The sequence below is a fragment of the Danio aesculapii genome, chromosome 9 (assembly GCF_903798145.1).
Source record: "Danio aesculapii chromosome 9, fDanAes4.1, whole genome shotgun sequence".
Classification (NCBI taxonomy): Eukaryota; Metazoa; Chordata; class Actinopteri; order Cypriniformes; family Danionidae; genus Danio; species Danio aesculapii.
Genome location: NC_079443.1, coordinates 16576702 through 16594948, shown reverse-complemented (window position 1 = coordinate 16594948; position 18247 = coordinate 16576702). Strand labels below are relative to the sequence as shown.

General features: G+C 35.9%; 1 pseudogene; it reads left to right on the top strand.

The window, feature by feature from the left end:
• LOC130234616 (uncharacterized) overlaps positions 1 to 8300 on the top strand; it is a 59122-nt pseudogene extending 50822 nt beyond the window's left edge.
• The last annotated feature ends 9947 nt before the right edge of the window (positions 8301 to 18247 follow it).

Sequence of the window (18247 nt, the reverse complement as noted above, 5' to 3'; positions counted from 1 at the left end):
ATCAGGTAGGTCTCGAGAGCTCCCCTTTTTAGAAAAGGGAGGAAAGGAGGAGAGAAGGGGTGGAAGGGGGGATTCTTCCAAACGAAGATAAAACATTAGGGAGAAAATGATCCATTTATAGTAAACTAGGATCGCTCTGATTGGATTATTACTGATTACAGATGAGTGGCCAGACGTGCTCAATCATATCACATGCTCCTCTCGAAATTTGGTTTATGAAACTTCACTTAAACTGTGGACACTGAATGCTAACAATGAAATGTAATAATGTAAGTTCACATACCCTGCTATACAGGTGCAGTTCACTGTTAGAAGGGAGTTGTTTTGCTTGTTGATGATTACTTAGGCCTTGTACAGTTCCTTCTTCTTTCCTTGTCTTTGTCTAGGCAGAACCTCGGTTTTTAGCACTACAATGTTTTGAATCTGGTTATCATGGAACATTATTTCTTGCACATGACCACACAGAACAAAATTGTAGGCATCCAAAGACTTATAGGCATTTGACTTCTTTCCTGTAAAATCATTGGAGTTTCAATGACAGTTATATATTTCAGGCTGGACACGCTTGAGAGGGTGCTATGGCAAATGGACCTGTCAGATAAACGCCGCTCACTTTAACATTAATTTTGCTGAATAACTGTGCTTCTCACTGGGAGACAAGCTGTTATAATACGCTGAAAGTGTTATGTAAATAATATATATAATATATAATCAATATAACTTCTCTAATACAACAACAAACTCTGTACTGCATTGGCTGTCATTCCCTCGCTTGAAATGCTAGTGCTCCTGTGTTTTTCTGCAAACTCGATGCCAAGCATCCTGAATGTTTATAAACCCATAATTCGCTTTTAGGCTACATGTTGATGCAAACAATTATTTTACAAGAAAAAATGTTTTGTGAACACTGTGCTGTAGACTTGCTGGATTAATTCAGGATGTCTTCACAACACACTGTAAAACCCAACAGTCAACTTTATCAAATGAAATGAGAGTAGTTAACTCAAAATTTATTAAAAGTTAATTCTACTCATTTGAGAAGTTTTGAACTCAGTGTTGAAGGTAATGAGTTCATTAAATACCTCATTAAGTTCACAGTACTCATATAAATTAGTTTTTTTTAACTCAAATGGTTTGTTGCAATCGGTTTCCTCAAATGGTTTAAGTTACCTTAACTCTTAAGGTTTTACAGTGCAGTTTTAGGGGTGGTCAAAATGTATATTTAACCCAGATAGCATACAAATGTGGGCCACTTTAGGCATTTATGCGGCACTAGTGGTTTTCCTTTGGCCCAGACAAAATGAATGTGAGCCTGACGTGGCCCACTTGTACAATGGCAAAGGTGGGTCAAAGATTCAAGTTCATATACTGTATGGGCCATTTAAGGCAAAGATTTGGCACTCATGGCTAAATGTAATCTGAATGTGAGCCTAATGTGGCCCATGTGGAAAATGGTAAATTTGGCCCAATTGATGGAGGACAAATGTGGGCCACAGTTGGCAAAAATGTGGCATAGTCATTTAAGTGTAATCTGGGTCTAAACCTAAAGTGGCTCACACGTGTAGGTGCAAATGTGGTCGAGTTATTTTAAAACATATGTGGGCCACTTTTGGCGAATATGCGGCACAGTAAGCTATGGCTAATGCAGCTGTGAGCCTGTAGTGGCCCAGAGAAAATATGGCAAATGTGACCCAGTTATCCTAAAACAAATGTGGGCCACGTTTGGCAAATATTTGGCTGTTAGCTCTGGCTAATGTGTCTGTGAGCCTTAAGCGGCCTAGAGAAGAAATGGCAAATGTGGCTCAGTTATTTTAAAACATATGTGGACCACATAGACTAAAGTCACTATCATGGAGAAAAGTGTTTGCTTTAGTTGGGCTCATAGCCCTGAACCTCTTAATATTATTTTTATTTTGGGCTGCTGTAACTTTTAAGAACTTTGCTTGAAAAGTTTATTTATTACAGCAAACAAGCCAAGTAAGAAAAACAAACAAACAAAAAAAAAAAAAATAAAATAAAACTAAGTGAGACACAACCTGTGATGAAATAATATAATTCACTGATGTTAACCAATGTTTAATCCATTATTAAAGAGTAACGTAATAACATGCTTGCACATGTTTGCACAGAATTATGAAGGTTTATAAGCAAAAAAAGTTTCTATGGTTCAACTTCTGCTCACAGAGACATCAATAATCAATGTATGAACCTCAACAACAGTGACAATTAACAAAATGAACAAAATTCACAAACATCACAAACATGATACTAAAAGTGACAAAATCGTCTACGTCAACATAAACAGTAGTATCAAAAACAAATAATGAAAATGGTAGCATCAAGCTATATCCTCCTGAGACCCCGCTCATTGACATGTGTCCTCTGGACATTGTGTTTTCATAAATTTTCATTGAATATTTTGAGCTACTCTATCAAGTCCTGTCGTTCTGTGCAGAGGACATCCTGGGCTTTCTAGTGATATGTCTTTTGATTGGCTGGTATGCTAGGAACCACTTCTTACACTGCATCCAAAATGGCCGGCATACAAACAAGCATATTTTATGGGAAGGAGAGACATATGTAAAATTTAGCTTTTTAAATGTTTTTTGTACTATTATTATTACATATATATTTGTTTATTAGAGTGTCAGGAACAATACATTTAGCTTTCAAAGCTGTTAACTTGTTTGTGTTTCAAAATATCATCCTTTTTTAAATGTCCACTATAGTGGACTCAAGACCATCTTAATGTAATTAATGACTGCATGTTATAGGAGACAGAACTGAAGCAGAGAGGATTCTTTATAAGATAGTTGAAGGAGACTCTGACTAAGAATCTGACAATCAGACAATTAGAGAATTAGAGACAATTAGAGAATGACAATCAGTTTTAGCTTTTATATTAAATTTGTTTTGGATTAACATCACTTATTTTTTTTATTTTTTATTTTTTTATTTAGTTCGGCTCTCTGTCAGACTAAACTGTTCTAGGAATTTCAATACAAAAGGAATTAAAAATGGCTTTTGTTTAGTTTTTGTTAAATTAATATTAGTTTAATATCCCTTTTCAGCTATATCTTGTACAGTTTTGTTGTCTGAGACCACCCAAGTGCCATCATTCCATGCGGTATGAGGCCGGATGTAGGTGTCTGGAGTGGGCCGGATTTAAGCTACATGAATTTTGCCAGCTGGGAAGTTATCTATTATTTTAATTATTTGTATTATTTAAGATACAGATTAGAGTAAACTATTTCTTAACTTTTTAAAGGGCAGACCTTCCAACACATCTTGTTTTGATGTCGTTCAGGGGGGATCAAGCGTTAATTAGGGGGGAAAAACCACCTATAAACTCCCTGTTATTTGCACCCTGATATTAAATGGTTTTCTTTATTATTTATCAGCTTCCATCCATTTTCCAGTGATTTAGACAGCATACATCAGAACAACATGTTCAATCATAGATTACAATGCAATACAATGCTGGTGTTTACATTTACAGATTTTTACAATGGCTATGACCATTTTTTTAATACATTTAACAAGTTTCCTAAACTCTTAACATGGTTAGCACAACATCTGTGTTTGTAGGCTATACAATTAACACATTTCTTGTAGCTTTGACACAAAATGCACGCAGTTAACACTAATTTAAAATGCTTGAACTTATTTTACACACAAGCTCAACCAAGAACAAAAAACAATGTAATTTTACAGTCAAATTTTCAAATGCTTTTACACAATATGTCAGAACAGATAACATCATGTTCTAAACAGAACTTATATAGGCTAAAGTCAAAGTGAGCAGCTGTTCATATTGTGAATTGAAACACAAATATATTTCCTGTATTTTATTCCATCGCCAATAAGAAATATATATATATATATATATATATATATATATATATATATATATATATATATATATATATATATATATATATATATATATATCACAGCTGATTCCCAGCTAGAAAACACACTCATATGTGTCAACACTCATATGTTCTAAAAGAGGACTTGTGAGATTTTTGAAAGGAACAGTAAGCGCATCAAAGAACTCCGCCACCAATACGTCCAGGTAAGGTAATGCAATACAGTCATTACTGTACTATACACAGTGTGTTTTTACAGTATACTACTCTATAAACCTGGGGTTCATTAGTACATAGATATACAGTACAGTACAGCATTTACTGTTCATACACACTGTCTAATTATTTTCAGAGAGTCGTGGAGTTGGAGGTCAATCAAGTCCAACATGAAATTATCTATTTTGACGAGGCTGGCTTCAGCTTGGAGAAAAGGCGTTGCCGTGGGAGAAACATAATAAGTCAAAAGGCCACAATCACTATGCTGGGTAATAGAAGATATCAGGTGTGATGTGGATGAGAACATGTGGCCAAACGCAGAAGCCCGGGCAGAATAGAAGATTGCTTTGTTGTTGTTTTTTTATTATACCGTAATTGTGGTGCTTTTTCTGTTTGTATATCTTGCTGTAATGTCCTTTTGCAAATAAAGTCTGTACTGCAGCAATTATGTGTCTGTAATTATTTATTTTTTATATATAAACTGTACATTTTATAAAGGTACTCTCAGATGGTCGTTCTTTTTTTTTTTGTATTGAATTTCTGCAGCAAAAGAAACAAAATGCATGCATTTACTAAACCCAACAAGCAGGAAATGTACAGAAGCTTCCAATATAAGGGCAGACCTGACACATAAAATAATGCAGTTTATGTCATTTCAGCTGAAGATAGTGATAGATTTTTTTTTTTTTGTCAATGTGTTATGATTGTCTAAATGTTCCTGTTGGAAGACAACATGTGTTCATATTTTGAATAATGATTTGATTCTGAAACATGTTTGCAGTGTTTTGTTCGATATAGTGTATTGTGTTAGTTTATTACTGTATTTTGAACATCAGATTTGGGGTTTAGTTTAAAATGTGTGATTTTGAGCATAAAACCGTTTTGCCAATTGTGTGTTTTAGGTGTGTTGGTGTGTTGAAAGTTTAGCAAACTTATTAAATACATTGAAAAAACTGTCATAGCGATTGTAAAAAACTGTAAGCATCTCCATCATGTCCGCACACACCAAAACCCTGACTTAATTGAAAACGCTTTACTCCCTCTCCTTGATATTGCCATTCATGTGCTTTCAACTCATAAATACATAACTTTTAGACATAACTTGAAGTGCTAATTGCTCTGTGTTTCTTACTTAACTTTGATGGTTATTGTCTTGACTCATGTTTAGCTGTCTCGAGGCATTCCCATTTGAATAATTTGTTTTCGACATCTGTTTCCTTTCTTCACCTGTGTTGATATTTACTGTTTTGTTTTCATTTATCAAAGACTATTGCTGCAAATGGGCTGCAAAAGATATGTGTTTCTTCAGCTCTCTCATAATCAAGGAATTTTGCCTTCCCAAGAGTCCCAAAAACTCATCAGAAACACTTGATCGCTTACAACGCTTCACAGTCTCCATGGTGGATAGTGACGTCTTCCCCAGACATCAGTTCTTCTCTCCTATAGTACATAAATAAATCAGCCAATGAATTAGAAAAGCCTCTGTCAACTCCAATTGTCTGTGGGACACCTGAGCATCTGTTTCAATTCACACCTCAGTGCTGTCAAGAAGCACTTCAGGGGCCGAGAGGATCTCAAGCCTTTTGTGCTGCTGTGGGAGGTCGGCTAAATGCTTATTTTCTTTGGAAGAGTTAAAGCAAAGGAAGAGTGATGGTGGGCTAAAGCAGCTGTTTTCAATGGGTTTTCTTTTGAAGCTCACAGGACCTATTTGAGATCTCGAATTAGTTTTAAGCAAGTTTTTAAAATAATGATCAATTAAAGCACTGTGATACTGAGGCACCTACAATAGCCGTTATATTGCAGTTCAGTTAGTGTTTGTGCTATATATATATATATATATATATATATAATATTTTAAGTGGAGACATGTACTGATCATTGTCAACTTTTATGTATTGATCTACTTCAAATATTGACTACTGTGTATGTGTGCGTGTGTGTGTTGAGATGACTCCCGCTTTATGACATGGCGTGTTATGCTGCTGGAAGTAGCCATTGTTAGATGGGTACACTGTGGTCATAAAAGGATGGACATGGTCAGCAACAATACATAGGCTGTGGCATTGACACGATGCTCAATTGGTACTAATGGGCCCAAAGTGTGCCAAGAAAATATCCCCCACACTATTACACCGCCTGAACCGTTGATACAAGGCAGGATCGATCCATGCATTCATGTTGTTGATGCTTAATTCTGACCCTACCATCTGGATGTTGCAGCAGAAAGAGAAACTCATCAAACCAGGCAATGTTTTTCCAATCTTCTACTGTCCAATTTTGGTGAGACTGTGCAAATTGTAGCCTCAGTTTCCTGTTCTTAGCTGACAGGAGTGACACCTGGTGAGGTCTTCTGCTGCCTATCTGCCTCAAGGTTTGACGTGTTGTGTGTTCTGAAATGCTCTTCTGCATACCTTGGTTGTAACGAGTGGTTATTTGCTTTCTGTCAGCTCAAACCAGTCTGGCTATTCTCCTCTGACCTCTGGCATCAACAAAGCATTTACTCCCACAGAACGTCCACTCACTGGATATTTCCTATTTTTTGGACCATTCTCTGTAAACCCTAGAGATGGTTGTGTGTGAAAATCATCAGTTTTTTAAATACTCAGACCAGCCCCTCTGACACCGACAACCACACCATGTTCAAAGTCACTTAAGTGGGGTTTATTTTTAAACTGATTTCGAGAGGATCACGTGCTTATGATCAACATGGCTGGCACCTCATTAGCTCCGTAATCTGCACTATTAGATGATTACGGAGGCATTATAAAAAAACCTGAGTTTTTCACTCGTTATCTTCGTCTTAAAGAAGCTCAGTCGGTCTCATTACAAGCTGCAGACTGAGCAACGACTAAGAACTGTCATTACCAACACTCCAAATACAAGCCAATGAACCTACCAGCTACCAACATGGAAAACAACAGCAATAATAACACCAACAGCAATGACAATTATCAGGAAAACATCTCTCAAGATCACCCCGCTCTGCCTGTAACGCCGGCGGCGCTCCACCCTCACCTAGCCCCGTACCAGTTTCATCCTCATGCCCCCCATTCACCCTTTCTTTAGCCACGCCCCTTCCTCCACCAAATAACGCTCTGACACTGGAACCACCCCAAGTCTCCCATGCAGCAAGAAACCAGATCCTCTCAGAAATTTCAACTATTGGCTCCAGGAGTGGACCCCCATCCAACACCTGTCCCTCCCTATTCAGAAATGATATTGCCCTAGATCACCCTCTACATAACCTCTGACAAATTTCCATATCTTTCATTCTACAAGCAATAGCCCCCAGAACCCTCTAGTCATATCTTACAGCATGGAATTCATTTAAACACTTCCATACAGTATACAAAGCACCTTTTCCCAACTTTTCCCTCCTCTCCATCACCTCCTTTATATCCCACCTCTATATCTCCAAAAACATACAATCCAGCACCCTCATAAGTTGCCTAAGCGGTATTCAATTCTTCCAGAAATTAATTCACGGATGCCCCTCCGATGCCATTTATAATTCACAAACCCCTTTCCTTATTAAAGGCATCCAGAAAACCCACCCACACTCCCTTGATCCCAGACTACCCATCACACTCATCATCCTCACCAAATGCATCCACACACTACGCAAAGGTTACCAATCTATCAATACAGCTTGCACCCTCGACACTATGTTCATCCTAGCCTTTTTTGGCTTCCTCAGATGTTCAGAAATCACAACCACATCCAAGTTCAACCCCACCATCCACCCTACCATCTCCAATTTGACTTTGCTTGACAAAGAAACCATTTCCTTCTTCGTCAAAGAGTAAAACAGACCAAATTCGCAAAGGCCACTCTATGTACATTTTCGACCTCCCATCTCCCACTCACCCCTTCCAAATCCTCCTAGCGTTCCTACAGCTTGGGACATCCCAAGACCCCAATACCTCCTCCCAACTTTTTACCGATGACTCTAATCGCCCAGTAACTCGATTTTGGTTCCAAAATCACCTTAAAAAAATACTATGCTTATCAGGCTTTCCCCTTGATTCATTCTCCAGCCATTCCTTCAGAATCTGAGCCACTACTACAGCAGCTCACAATGGGCTCTCCCAAAATCAGATCCAGGCCTTCAGCCACTGGTCTTTGGACACTTTCAGCAGCTATATCCGATTCAGCCGACTCCATCTCAAAGAAGTCCAGCTGTCTCTCACCAGACGACACCCACCATCCTGAATACAAGGACACAAATTTAACTCTGCCTCCTTTTTTTCCCCCGCCCTTTTTTTGAGCGTTCTCATTACAGTACATAATCTCATCCTAGCCCCTAGGCCACCAGTATAAAATTTTCTCTGTCTTCCGCTTCCGTTCCACATCCAGGGTTTATTTATAAACTAATTTTGAGAGGATCACGTGCTTATGATCAACACGGCTGGCACCTCATTAGCTCTGTAATCTGCCCAATTAGATGATTACGGAGGCATTATAAATAACCAGAGTTTTTCACTCCAGTTATCTTCGTCTTAAAGCTTCCCTCCCTTCCACCCCTACTTCCCACCCTTTTTCTGATAGAGCGACACGGTGGCCCAGTGGCTAGTACTGTTGCCTCACAGCAAGAACGCTGCTGGTCCAACCTCCTATCAGGCCGGTTAGCATTTCTGTGCGGAGTTTGCGTGTTCTCCCCATGTTCGTGTGGTTTCCCCCGGGTTCCCCGGTTTCCTCCTACCATACAAAAACATACACCATAGCCAATCGACTAAACCAAATTATCACCTAAGACAACCTTAGTTTACATTTCTCACACGGCGACAAGCAAGGGAGTTCTCAAGGCCTACTTGAGCTCGAACTCTCCTCTCGCCCTTCTAACGGGAGGGAGCCCCGGGCTCGAGGATATTACGAACTCAGGGCTCTCTCCCGGGACAGCATGCCAATTACGCTTTATTGATTATCAGCTAAGTGTGAACTGTTGAAATTGCCTTTCTTCCCCGATGCTCAGTTTGAACTGCAGCAGATCATTCTAACCATGTCTACATGCCTAAATGCATTGAGTTGCTTCCATGTGATAGGGTGGTTAGAAGTTTGCATTAACGAGCAGTTGGACAGGTGTACCTAATAAAGTGGCCAGTGAGTGTATATACAGCAATGAATATTTTTATCCATTTCTCAATGAATACAGGAAATATATTTTGGTCAAAACTGATTTAATAAAAAGATATAATGATGAAAATATTTTTGTCACCGAACATCTTTATAAATATAAGATAATGCATTTATATCTAAGCTAAATATTGCAAAAAAAATCAAATAAAATGAAACTAGATTATATATAATATTTTTCCTAACATAAATATTTGGGTTTCTTAATTTTTGGGCCATTATTGTAAGTTTTTGTTAGATTAGCTCCTGATATATGCACAAATATAATATTTTAAAATATTAATTAAAAAAAAGATTTGTGTGGGTTGTCCTCATATATGCTGAGCAATTCATATATACACAAAAGGTAGTACAATAGAGAAAATACTAATTTCTGTTTTGGTTTTGCAATAGTTTAAAATATCTGCTGATGAATGTGTTTTCTTGCAAAAAAAAACTTGCACATTTTACACCACAACAAAACTTTAATTGGGTGCTGGTGCCTAGGAACTTTCCCAAAGGAGGAGTAATGAAATTAAAATAGCAAAGCACTAATTCACTTCTCTCAATATACATGATATGTATAGTATTTATAGCTGCATTGATTTAAAAATAATCTACAAAAAAAAAAAAAAAAAAAAAAAAAAAAATTCCCTTTACATTTATTAATTTTGCTTCAGCTTCAGCCAACTTATCCAGCATATGTTTTACACAGCGGATGCCCTTTCAGCTGCAATTCAGTTCTGGAAAACACCCATATAACTTCTGTTACGTAGCGGATGCACAGTGCAACGCACATAAAGTTAAGGATAACCATTGTTAAAAGAAGTTACCCGGAGTCCCCGTTCCTGTTCCCCAAGCACTCACACACAGGCCAAGTTGTCAAAAAGGGGTAACAGATTTATTATACAAATATTCTAGTATCAGAACCAGGAAACAAAAAGGCCAAAACAACAAATAAAACAAGGTACGCTACCTAATATTAAAATTCTTACCTAAACTAAAATAAAGTTCCGTAAATGAAACAAACAATTCTAACCTCCATAACTATCCATTAAACAGGAGAAAAGAACAAAAGAAAAAGGGCCTTCTCTTAGGTCATTCAGCAGTAAATAAACATTTAACCACAGCCAACACAGTATACCGTCCTATTACCGTTTTTAACAGAGCATCTCACCAGATTACTTTGGAAAAAGGTTTCAGACAGAAAGATATCACACCCACAAAGAGAACTTAGAGCGATCTGCTCACACACACAACAGCGAGGGGAAACAGGAAAAGAACTCGATGAACAGCGCAAACAGCGTGCTTTAACACCCTCGCATTCACACATAAGCATACACCAACATGGGGCGAACATGCAAACTCCACACATAAATGCCAACTGGCCCAGCCAAGGCTCGAACCAGCAACCTCCTTGCTTTAAGGCAACGGTGTTAACCCCTGAGCCACCGTGCCACACTTTTCTCCCTTTTGTTTCAGTAAATTTAGTTAGAAATAAAATGTCCTTTTTTAACTTAATATACCTTAGTATGAAGTCAATGTCAAATGTTTCAATGCCCTTTATATTCTGAATCTGAATCCAATATTTGACCTTCGATAAAAAAAAATTCAATCAGTATTGTGCATTTAAGGAAAGAAAAAAAAAAACAAAACAATAGAATAAACATATTAATAATGAAGCAAAGCTCTGATAAACAACAACAACAGCAACAACAAATTCACTAAAAATATTAAATTAACTCTTAGACATAGGGAGTGCATTTGAGTAGACTACTGCCATCTGCTGGACAATAATGATATGCAGTTAAAACACAACAGAAAATTACCTAAACATTAGATACAATAATATAAAAAATAAATCTTAATTTTTAGACAGATTATTATATGGTCTGTATTATACCATCTTATGATGAAATAATGTAATGTCAACTGCCAATTATTACAAACTATTTTGCTGTACATTTATTAAACAATACTGTAATTTATATCAAATGTAATTTACTGAGCAAGAACATTTAACAAACAATAATATAAAGATAAAATATAGCAGTAAAATATTCAAATAACAAACAACAGATGGTTTTAACCCAGTATTGACATTAGACATACCCAAAACAAATTTCATTCCATATTAACCACTATATTTTACTACATCAGATTCCAGAAATAGTGTCCATGAAAATGATGTTTTCTACAGATAAACAGCTGCTAAATGACCATTGTAGGTCCCATCTGCGAAATCATAGAAACTTTTCATTGCAATTTTCAAACAGCAGTAAACCTTCGCATTTTAATTATGAACAACATGATTCTCTGTTAAAAAAAGTATCTGAGATACATTACGAGGTCCAACAGCAGCAGTGTTTGTCAAATTACTGTGAGTTAATTCCTCTGATTGACATTCGCTGTGGCCAGAATGATACACACACGGCTAAAACAGTTCTGATAATAGCAGAATGTCACACAGTTATCCGATTCAAGAACCAGAAAGAACTGTTGTATAACTCTCCTTTCTTTAGACAGCAGCTGGTTTCATCCATAGCAGACGTTGGTTGTTCAGAGATTTCTAGAATATAAATATTTAAAATGTCACAAACTCATTCAAGTCCCCTGAAATGGTTGGTCATCCACGAAAGACGCATCAATAGAGAACAAGATGCCAATAATCTAAAAGTGCAATCAGTCCAACACTGCAACTTGAATTCAATGGTGAATAAGTAAAGGTCTGTATCTTGACATAAAGAGCCTCGAAATGAATTTTGGACTGAAAGCCCTCAGTGACCAAACCTTCCTAAGTAGAAAGACTCAATGGGATAGACTGCTGGGGAGCATGTAGTGTGGACAGAGAGCTGGTCCGAAGTTCACTTTATGGATATAAGTTTGATTTATTTGGGTCTGATGGGAAACATTATGTTCATCATCAAACTGTGAAAAGACAGAACCCAAAGTTTGTAAAAAAAAAAGTATTTTAAAGATGTTTTCTGCAGCAGGAGTTTGGCTTCTTATAAAGCTCCTTGGCCGAGTCAGGCAGAGTGGATGTAAATATTTATCAGAAACTCCTTCAGCAAAATTTGGTTTGTTCACTGCATTCATCACTCAATCAGCCAGCACGCTTCAAGCAGGACAATGAGCCCAGTCACACGGCAAAATAGCTCAAGCAGTTCCTCGAAGCAGAAAACACTGAAATGATGAAATGCCAGCCCATCTAAAAACGACTGACTTATGGCTAAGTAACCCACTAGTGTCAGTGAACTGCACTCAAAACACAATGTTTGCTGTTTGTTCAAACAATGTTTGTTGTTGAACCACTTAAATTTGTAAAAACTAAACAGATGACAGAAACTGGAGTGAATTTTTATCAGTAAAACCTGTTCACTCATTCACTACTGTCCATTGTGTTTGTTGAGTGACAATCCTATAGCAGCAATATGGAAAAATACATCAATCGAGTGTTGTAACCTGTTGTAACCAAAACACTGTAATCTTTCGATTTTAATAGCATTTATACAAAAAGGGCACACCTTAGAATAGTCATGTATGTAAACACAAGCCATGTAACATGCTTACTAAAATGAATTCTGAACAGCAGAGATGTGAGCAAATTTTCCATAAGAAAATCGTGTAACCTAACCTGCTTCTAGTGCCTTTTTTGTCATTGATTTCTGGGTGTGGGTGCAAAGTTTGTTTGTTGAGGATAGATTTTAATCTGCTGTGGAATAATTGTTTTAAACACACACTCACGCACATGCATGCAATTAAACACACACAGACATGCATGCACACACACACAGATTCTTAGTAGTTTCATTAGTTTAATTAGTAGTAAATGTGAATTTGATTGGTGAATGTTACTTTTGTCCTACAATTGTTAAACATACATATATATACACACACACACACACAGTTGAAGTTAGAATTATTAGCCCCCCTGAATTACTAGCCCCCTGTTTATTTCTTTAACAATTTCTGTTTAATGGAGAGAATATTTTTTTCAACACATTTCTAAACATAAGTTTTAATAACTCATCTCTAATAACTGATTTATTTATTCTTTCTCATGATGACAGTAAATAATATTTGACTAGATATTTTTCAAGACACTTCTATACAGCTTAAAGTGACATTTAAAGGCTTAACTAGGTTAATAAGAATAACTAGACAGGTTAGGGTAAGTAGGCAAGTTATTGTATAATGATGGTTTTTTCTGTAGACTATCGAAAAAATCTATAGCTTAAAGGGGCTAATATTTTGACCTTAAAATGGTTTTTAAAAAAAATGTAAAACGGCTTTTATTCTACCTGAAATAAAACAAATAAGACTTTCTCCAGAAGAAAAATTATTATCAGACATACTGTGAAAATGTCTTTGCTCTGTTAATCATCATTTGGGAAATATTTAAAAAAAGAAAAAAAATTCAAAGGGGGGCTAATAATTCTGACTTCAACTTTATATATATATATATATATATATATATATATATATATATATATATATATATATATATATATATATATATATATATATATATATATATATATATACATATATATATATATATATAGATATATAGATATATAGATAGATAGATAGATAGATAGATAGATAGATAGATAGATAGATAGATAGAATTATATTTAAACAATTATATAAATTACGAATGATTTTAAATGATTAAGTGATTAAATTTGATAACTGATAAAATTTTTTTTAAAAAATCAATAGAAACATAACAACAAACAGCAATTGCTTTTCCGAAGCCACACACGGATGCTCAGGATAATTTCTTAGATTCTGCATTGTACATTAAACTGTTTAGGTCTCTTGAGGAGACAACTAAAAACAACTTTCAATTTGCTCACAATGTAATATTGTTGCTGCCTAAAAATAAACAATAAATAAGGAACCAATAATAATAATAATAATAATAATAATAATAATAATAATAACAATAATAATAATAAAAATAATAATTTCCCAATGGGTTGCAGCTGGAAGGGCATCCTCTGTGTAAAACATATGCTGGACAAGTTGACGGTTCATTCCGCTGTGGGGACCCCAGATTAATAAAGGGACTAAGCCGAAAAGAAAATGAATAAATGAATTTGATAACTGATAAAAAAAAAAAAAATTAAATAAAACAAAACAACAAAAAAAGAAACATTACTCGAAGCAACACCCAGATTGCTACAACGATGCTCAGGATCCTTTCTTAGATTTTGCATTGCACACAATTTTGATGAGAAATCTGCAAACTGAAAACTCTGACTTTAGGCTTTCTGTATACAGTTTGAGAAACTGTTTAGGCCTTTGAGGAGACACAACTAAATAAAAACTTTCAATTTGCTCACAATATATTATTGCTGCTGCCTAAAATAAACAATATCGATCCTATTTGCAATTTGTACTTTGCAGTTTTTGTATTTGTATTTTGCATTGTTTTAAGTAATTCATAATTGTGATGAAATATCAAAAATATATTATTAAAAAATATGTTGATGAATAGAAGTGATTGAAAAAAGAACATAATGATTTCAGTTAATGACTATTTGCAATACTAGACATTTTTTGGGTCTATGTTATAATATATAAATATCCAAATAGTGAATTAACCATTCAATATGTCAAAGATGTCAAAAAGATGATTTATGTCTCATGTAAAGCTCATGTATGTTCTCATGTAAAAATAAGAGATTAATAAAAGAAGCAATAAGTTAGAATAGAAATATTTTAGGTAATAAAAAGCATTAGACAAATGATGTGTGTGGCAATAAGAAGCTTGTGCTTCATACCGCTCCATTTCGACTATGATAAAACATATTTCATTTAAAGAATTGTTTTCTGTTTGATTTTTTTGTTTGAAATAAATAAATCAAATCAAATATCAAATGATCAAAAAAGCCCACATGCAAACTTCACATTGCTTTTAGCTAAATTTAGCAACACGCAGGAAAAAAGAAACTGTATGCACCGATGTGCTGTAAATGTGGTTTTGATATCTATGTATGATGGCACCCGAGGCTGAATGGGAGTGTAATCTGTTGGGGACGAAGCCATTGGGACTGCTGTGTGGTGACAGCTTTCACAGGATGTGATTTAGCCAAGACTCCCATGTTCTCTGTTCCATATGTCGCTTCAGTCTGATGAGACTTTCCATCTTAATAATGAAACACCCAGCTTGTGCATGGCCTCAATCATACACCATAACACTCATTTTCTCTCTGAAAAAAAAAAGAAAAAAACATTTCCAAAGCTTTAACAAACACACACACACGCACGCACGCACACACACACGCACGCACACGCACACACACGCACACACACAGGTAGGGGAGAGTGGGCTAAAGTGAGACGATTTTTACATATGCTCCCCTGAAACGAGCTAAAATGATATATGGGTAAAATTTACACATTTCTCACTAATTCAGAATGTTTCTAGCAGTGGAATTTATCAGATTGTATTTAGGATAAAGGAAAGTGAAAATATGATTGTTTTAAAAAAAGTTTTCTTTTTTCTTTTCACTTTACCCCATCTTCTGGGTAAACTGAGACAGACATAAAAGTCAAATGGGTGATTTACTTACTTTTTCCAGGTTAAAACTACCATAACAACGCATGTTGTAAGAGTCCGAATCCTGACAGCTAGCTTGACAACCACACATTTCAGAACTAATGTCTGACTTGTCAATTATGGGGATTGGTCAATTAAGCACATTTGGTTTTCTAAACACCTGAAAGTTACTCTGAACAAATACAACAATCTACTTCAAACTATATGAATTTACATTCTAATGACAGATAGAACCACTTAGATTAGAACACAATCTGGGGGTCAGGTGAGGTACTCTACAACTCCCACTCTTTTGTGTTTCCCTGGATTCTTCTTAAAAATTGTGCATGAACTTCATCGCCAACCTAATTTCACCCACATGTTCCTGCATTAACATCTATGTTGATCGTTGAACATTATTCCAATCAGCCAATCAGAATTGGGGGTACGTTTACCGTTAATGTTCAGTTTAGGCTTATGGTTAGGTTTTTGCACTTCTACTTGATTGTTATGCAACTATTACTCACCTCGGATTTTGGGAGTAATTTACAGTTATGGCTGGGTTTAGGGGTAGGAAATAGGTATGGATTACATTTTTCAATAAAAATAATGCTCCAGAATCAACATAGATGTTAATCTAGGATCAGCTCATATTTGGCAAAATCATGACATGCGTATCTCGTCATCCTCAATTTTCTTAACCATGCCAGTGTAATAAACGCTTGTGTTTTTTGTTGCAAAGGTAACTAAGACTCCCACAGACAGATCTGTGTTTCTTGGACCACTACTCTCATTCTTAGAGCTCTCTTCATCAGACACATTATCAACTGAGAAAGGGACATCACTTTCTCAGAGCTGCTAACTATGATTTCTATTTGGGTTGCTTTCTTTTTTCAATTTTTCATTTTATTTGCTATTCTTTTGCTTTTCCCTGCTGGTTTTTTTGCCTGTCTTTATAGGCCTTTTCAATGTATTGAAAAGTATGAGTAAAAAGACCTTTCAATAGTACTTAAGAGTAGTGAGTAGTGAGTATTATGCTGTAAAAAGCTGATGCATTTACATGTAATTAGTGCATGTGTGTAAACATAACTTTCTTTAGTGCCTTAATTATTGCTCAACAGACACACAACATTATAAGACGTTAACATTAGGTTAGATTTAGTTTGATGTCAGGTGACCAAAATTCAATGTCAAGCCAGCATCTAATGACGTTGATATTTGGTTGATTTTAGCTTGTGTTGGAAAGTGTCCAAAATCCAATGTGCAAAAGTACAATTCCTGAGAAAAACTACTCAATTACAGTAATTTGAGTTTTTGTAGTTACTTTACACCACTGGTGGTTATGTACCTATCGCATATGCATCTTTTCCAAATCCTAAATTCCTATTAAAAATATAGAGAAATTCTTTTGAGCCCAGTGCTGTAAAGTGTATGATGGGCAACCCTATGCCCGCATGATGCTTCTCTACAGAATGGACGCTCCCCCACCCCCCTCTCCCGAAAGCCTCCCCCCCATACACACACACACAAACACACACACACACACACACACACAATGTAACGGATATACTTTGCTTACATTTTTTTATACATTTTTTTTTTAATTTTTACATACAATATGTAAATCTTTTTTTTTAATTTTGTATGCTGTATACACCAATAATGTTTGGCCAATAAATATTTACTGTTTCTTCATTGCAATGGTGTTTACAGTGTACCTTGTCCCCCTCTTAATAGATTACTGTCACTGTAGAACATTGTATTGAATTGTAGATAAAAGCCTAAAGAGCAAAGAGCTTTAGATTTAGAACAGTAGTGTTGACATGCTATATCCAAGTGTTATATTATGAAAGAAGTGTTTGCCATTCGATGCAAATGCTTCATTCTGACGTGTGTTTAAGGCATTTTGAATGCAGTGTTAAATTTTCAAGGAAATGTGAGGCTTTTTGTGTGTGCAGTTTTGAGAATTGTGTGAAGAGTTTTGAAAAAAAGGAGATGCTGTTTTGAAAACGTGTGAAAGCAGTTGGAAAAAAGTTGACAGCAAACAAATTACTTTTACATGCAAAAAAACATATTTTTGTGAAAAAAAAAACATGCTTTCCACAGCACCAGGAATTCCTTTCCTTATAGAGAGAATGGAAGGGGCTTGAAAACAAAATTGTTGTAGAGTGATAAAATCCGTTGCCTAGATACAGGGAGTGTCTCACATTACCCGATGTCTCATTACCCCATTCTCCCCTAGTATAGGCTTTTGAATAGGTCAAAGGTGACAGGACACTAGGCTGTTCTGGTCAAAAAAAAAAAAAAAAGAACAACTTGTCCACAATTTGTAGTTTTGCACCTCCCACATATTCACCTTTTCTAAATCCTAAATTCCTCTAGAAAAGTATAGAGTATTTCTTGTCAGCCTGACACCGTAAAGTGTTTGATGGCCAACCCCGCATGGCACTTTTCCAGGCAAAGGACAATTTTCCTCCCTAGACACCATGCACACTCT